The 6,346-nt window shown below is 44.6% G+C and overlaps 1 protein-coding gene across 1 annotated transcript in view; it reads left to right on the forward strand.

Annotated features, from left to right (window-relative positions):
- Positions 1-1,701: 1,701 nt before the first annotated feature.
- The window catches only part of LOC108746904, an 18,341-nt gene continuing 13,696 nt past the window's right edge, over positions 1,702-6,346 (forward strand). The window contains exon 1 of the mRNA XM_018483994.1: positions 1,702-1,819. The gene's annotated coding sequence lies outside the window, so the exon portion shown is untranslated. The remainder of the gene's footprint in view (positions 1,820-6,346) is intronic.

The raw sequence follows: 6,346 nt of genomic DNA on the forward strand, positions 1-6,346 counted from the left end.
ACAAGGCGGTGGAAAAACAGGGAGCTCCGTGGCTCGCGTGCATAACGCGCGACATGAATTAAACATACGCTGTTCACGATCCGGACGACGGAGGTTGAGGCGAATGCCGAGAAGCGTCGCGTTGGCCAGGGGGGGGGGAGATGAGGGGAGGAATGAAAAGACGACTCGGTGAAATTGAACGAGGACGAGGGAAAAGACGGATGCGAGAAAGGCAAAGGGAGAGGGGTGTACGCGTTGAAGACTTTCAATCGTTGCCGAGTTGTCGGGTAAGACACGGTGCGCCTTGAGACACATCGGCGATATATACTCGTTTGGAAAATAGGTACTTCAATTAGACTAAATATGTTACGCTGGAGATGCGCAGATCGTAGACTTATATCGTCACCTCCGCGATTGAAACCATCGATGTTCTTGGTTCGATTTCCATTATGCGCTCCGAGTAAAGTTCGCAACTCGTGAAGCGTCCTATCGACCTCGATATTAGTTATTCGTAAGCGCCCATCCCCAACCTGCCCAACGACTGGAAGGACAATAGCTAGAGTTTACGAGGGCCGGTCTGAAACTTGGCTCCAGCATTGAACGGTACATGGAACTCAAAACTCACCCCTGTGAGCGAGCGCGTCCGCGACGACCTCGGGTCCTCACCCGCTATCCAGCCACCACTCTCGCGTGCTCGTTCACCTTCGGGTATCTCCGCTGACGATCGGTCGCGCGCAACCCTCTCCGACTAAAGGTGGATAGGATGACCGGGGAAAGCGACCAGCGGAGAGGGTGCGGTCGAGAATGCGGGAAACGACGAGGCGAGCGGTTACGAGAGTGGATGGTCCATGGTTTTACCTAGCGATGAGAAGCGACAGCAATTTCGCAGGAAGACAGAGAGGAGAAAAAGGGAGAAAAGACAAGAATTTTTGGCTCCTCTTCCTCATCCCTTTCTCGCCCTTTCTGGGCTTCGCTAATATACATGTATATATATATATATATATATATGTATATATATATATATACATGTATACGTAATATACAAATGTGCGTTTGTACACAGAGGACTCCCTCAGCCGTGACTTCCCCAACGCACCTCAGGCGAGAGAGGGAGCGCGCGAGTAGAAGACAACCACAGTCAGATACGCGTACACACATCCTTTTACACATGCGTATACATAGATACCGCGTACAAACGTATATATACTCCCACGTATATATACGTGCAGCATCGGCGGAGGGGGCCTGGTGCGCCACCAACAACGGGTTCCCCGACCGTTCCCCTCCCATACAGATTAGATCCTTCTCGCTCGACCCTTTGGCTGTCCTCTCGCGCTCCTCTCTTTCGCGCGCATGTTTTCCGCGTGCTGGCCCCTCTGACCCACTCGTTGCCGCTCTACTCTCTCGCGCAAACGCTTCGTGCTCGCATTCTCCCTACCATCTGGACGTTCTATCCTCGTTTAGCTCGTATAGGTATTCTATCTCTCCCTCCTACGTGCATCTCCTACCCCCGCAGAAATATGCTCGACGTAGCAGCAACGGCGGCGGTGGAGGTGGTGATCGTGGTGATGGTGGTGGTGGTGGTGGTGGTGGTGATAGTAGTGGTGGTGACGACGACGACGACGACGACGACGACAACGGTGGCGGTGGCGGTGGCGGTGGCGGCGGTGTTGCTGCTGGTGGTGTGTGCGCGCGCGGTGCTGCCTTAACGGCGTATCGGTGCGGACGGTGGCTTTAGACTCGAAGCTGCGGAAGAAGGGCCGCGAGCTCGGCCGTGCTCCGATGGCCTGATACGTACTACGAGACGCATTCATGAAGCTCCACTGCCCTGACTCGTCGAGTGAGTAGTAGAGTTTGTGACATTTCATTGCTCGGTGCTGGTCGAGGTGATGCGTCGAACGCAGCGTCGAAACCAGCGGGATGACGCGACTGTAGGATAGGGGAGGGAAATATACTCGCCGTGTCGTACCCCGTCGTGCACACTCTCTTTTCTCCCTGGCAGTCGCTCTCCCTTCCTCTCGTAATGCGATCATCCGCGAGAGTGGCCTCTTCGCGGAAACGCCGTAGTGAATTGTCTGCTCGACGACGACGACGACGACGACGACGACGACGACGACGACAGTGACCGCGCGATGATGACGACGACGACGACGATGACGACCGAGACGAGGACGATGACAATGGCAATGGCAAGCGAGTCCACGTCCTCGAAAACGGACGACCGTCAGTGGCGCGACACCACCAGGAACGTCGTGCTGCGATCGTCTCTCCTTCGTGGCGGCCGTTAAATCGGCGTGGGTCGATCGAGAGCCGGGGAGAGTAGGGAAAGGAGGAGGCGATTTTTAGCCGGCGGAGGGAACGGCGGGAGAGAGAGAGAGAGAGAGAGAGAGAGAGAGAGAGAGAGAGAGAGAGAGAGAGAACGCGCGTTTCCTCCTCGAGGCCGATTAACAGTTGGCCCGAGGGACGCGAAACGATCGAGTCGGTTTCTTCGGTGCAGTTGCGAGCCTCGGCCTCGGCCGAGGCGCAATAAATATCGACCACGGGAGTGGAGGCTTAGCGATGCGAAAAGTGGACCATTCGATCGGGCCACGTCATATCTCCTAGCACCCGGCGTCGTCGTCGAAAAGGCGCGAGATGCATTACGATCGTGACATGTGCACGTTCCCGGGGGGATGATTCGTGCGCTTCCAATTATCAGCGCGCGAAGCCCCCCCGGGGCTCAGGTTCGCGCCCAGACCGTCTCTCGTAGTAGGTTCTGCGCGATTTAGAACGGAACGTTAAATTGGTGCGATGGGGCTGGACGGTCGTCGGTTCTCGGAATCGTGTCGAAAAAATGCTGGGGCGGGGGTATGAAGAAACGTCGGTATAAGGGTGCGACTATAGCAGCGGCGACGCTACGAAATATAGCATTCCGGAATGTCGGTATATATAGGGGAAATGTATAATATCAATTCTCTATAGTTCCTGTCATATTGAACTATGACCAACGGTACGGTTTATCTATAGTAGTGCTAGAAGTAGTATCGGTAGTAACGTGGATCTCACGGCATTTCGATATGCATATTGATGAACGTTTCGGAATTGCTGATACATGGTAGTACGATGATGCATTTATGGCAGTGCCGACGCAGTGATAGTGTAAGGTGATAGTGCTGATGCGACGCATTGCACTTTTCGGATGTCCTACCGCACTGCTAACGCAGTATTAATATATTAAGGTACGTGTCTACATCAGTAACCTTTCACCATAATTATTTCTAGCTAAAAATATACGTATATCTATCTCGAAAGATATCAACGATAATTATCTATTACGATTAGCAAATCGTGAACGTTCGAGCTTTTTTTTTTAGAGGCACGTTAAAATCTTCCCGAGTACGTGGAAAATTTCGACAATATGGAAATTGTATGTGAGCGATTTATCGCGTTTCATCAGCTTTTCATTGTCCATTATGCCTTATTTGCATGCTGAATATATAGCTCGTTTCTATCGTTTCGTATTCCTAGAAATCTAATAATCCGACAGACTGTGTCAAGGCAAATTTGGCCGATTGACATCGTGATGTCATCAATAAATGACAATTAAACCGGTAAATATCCCGAGAATGTTGATCGATTTTTTTTTAACTGTACAAGCGCGCCTTAATTTGTTAATATCGACACGATAACATCGATGGAGCGATGATAATTTGAATTTGTCTTATCGTACAATATCGATGAGCCTATTTTGGAATTCACCTGCTGCGTGACTTTTCAAGGGCTGATGATTGAGCGCGCAATCGTTAGTTAGGGATGATTACTAATCGAATTTCATTTTTGTTTGGGTTTCTGCGTTTAAAGGTTATAGCACACAAAATAACTAAGACGCTAATAACTAAGAAGCTAAAAATTTAGCTAAATATGGATCTGAAAATAATTTTGTTCAATCGTCAAAATACATACATATACGTGATGCCCAGACTGAAGTTGCTAGAATGTCAAAATTTTTCAACATTGTTTATCATACTTGTTATTTTAATCCAATAAAATTATTTTTAGAATACCGTATGTAGCTAAATTTTTCAAATATTCTAAAAAATCGTTCTTTTTTTCCGTACACCGTTTACATCATTGCCTTAGGTTCTCTCTACTCTGTAAGTGACCAATTCGCTTATTGTTTATGTTTCACTGCTTTATGTTTTTCCGTGTGCCATGAGCTTAAAGACTTATTCATCTCGTAGTTTATCTCAGAATTAAATTCGTAATAATTGAAGAGAAGTTGTAACTCATAGGAGTTGTAAATGTAACGTCACGAGTGTTTACAATTTGAACTCACATATGCGGTGTGAATAATTTTTATGCAATCTGTGAAATGAGAATTAGTGACGAGAAAGCTGTAACACAGGGGATTAAAATGATTAGATCTTCACGGTTAGTCAAGGTTGCATCTCCTTGCTTACTGGATATCACGAGCAACTCCCAAGGGTATTTCGCATTTCACACAAAGATCCACAAATCTGCTGTATCACGACTTTATTCGCAGAACCGAAGAAGTGACATTTTCTATTCTTCTCTAATCGCTATTAATTTGAAGTTAATGGTGCACCTATTGGACCCACTCACTTATAAATCTCTCTTTAACAAAAGTGTCATACAATTAAATTTTCTTTATGTTACATCTGCATATTTGGATTATTCTTATAAAAATATATTTACAAGATCGTTTATTCTTTCTTATATAATTATGTGTCGTTTTGGTTTCTTGAAATTGATTAGCGTGCTTTTTAATTAACACACAAGTTACATCTTACAGATGTAACGTCAGTAACTATGTTACGGATTTGGCATCAGCTCCGGAGGGTTAAGAATGAAAATGTACAATAATAAAATATTCCAGAGCGCTATATGAATAAGTCAAATGCACTTAAATTTATAGTGTCGAATTTAACCTAATGTGAGTCGCCGCTGCTCCTACTAAATATATCGATGTTTTATATTAAAACGATAATTAAATTTGACAGTACACAGTGTCAATTTGACACTGTGTAGTGTCAAATTTAATTATCGTTTTAGTATAAAATAACGATGTAATTGAGAATAGGAGCAGTACCGACTCACCTTAACAGTATAAGTAGAGAAAGAGCGCTAATAGATTAGATCTAAGATAATATTTTTAAATGTAAATTTTATCTTTCAGTTATAAACTACGCGCCGCTTACTGTCGGATTTAAAATGCAATCATAAACTGAAGCTAAATAATATCACGATTAAATCCAACATCGATTTGATAATAATGCTACCAACATCTTAAAAACTTGTAAAGAACTTATTGCGAGAAATATTACCTCAATCAGGATTAGAATCTCTCGACGGAGGAAGTGTCTTTTCCCATTCAACCACTGAAGCATGTAGTAATATTTATCATTTATCATTATTATTATATATTATTAACAACGATTAATATTATTAAGCACTAATTCAGCCTCGACCGTGTTGGACCTTCCTACTCATTCGAAAATACACAACTCTGTCGCAAATTTTATTGTAAGATCAACTACAAGATGACTTTTTCATAAGTCGATTAACTTGTAGTTAGACTTAATCTGATATTTTATCCAATGGGCTTCATCTACGACGATGTCATGAATGAAGCTCATTGAGTGAAACATCAGGTTAAATTTAACCACAAATTAACTAGATAATGAAAAATCGGGCCTAAGTATCCTTAAACGTCAAAATTAGAAACGCAATTAGAAACAAAGTTGACAGCCATCCCTAACGGACCGCGCACTTAATCAGCCCTTGAAAAATCACGTGTAATCGAGACAGAATATGACGATACAATTTAAAATACATATTGCGCGATTATGAAACTGCAGTTTCACAATTCTACGATCGACTCAAGTAGCTCGATTGCTGCTTTTACCGGCATAGAGTTGGGCGGTATGAAAATTCAATTAAAATTTCCATCTATCGCACCTATTGTTCCGCAAGGCGCGAGATTGGACGCTTTCGACTGATTGTAAGTCCTGATTTCGCCGTTTTATTTACCGACGTGTGACATAGCATGGCGACTCGGGAGACGTGGACTAAAATTGCGTCGTCTCCACGGAACCGTTCGTTCAATCAATTTAGGGGTTATTTCGGAGTAACACTCGCCCACCGGGTTCGTTACTTGGGAAAACTGACCGATTATATCGCGTCTGCAGGAAACAAAGGGAACACAAACTGTATTTATTTTTATTCGTTTTGTTCGCCATGCCGCACTGTCGCTTGCAACACATACAGTGCGCGTGCTTCGGAATTATATATACGATAAACTAAATGATTTTGAGAAAAGCAATTCGCCAACGTGACTTCTCCCGATGTTGTACTATACTATGAAATA

This window comes from Trachymyrmex septentrionalis, unplaced genomic scaffold (genome assembly GCF_001594115.1).
Source record: "Trachymyrmex septentrionalis isolate Tsep2-gDNA-1 unplaced genomic scaffold, Tsep1.0 scaffold19, whole genome shotgun sequence".
Classification (NCBI taxonomy): domain Eukaryota; kingdom Metazoa; phylum Arthropoda; class Insecta; order Hymenoptera; family Formicidae; genus Trachymyrmex; species Trachymyrmex septentrionalis.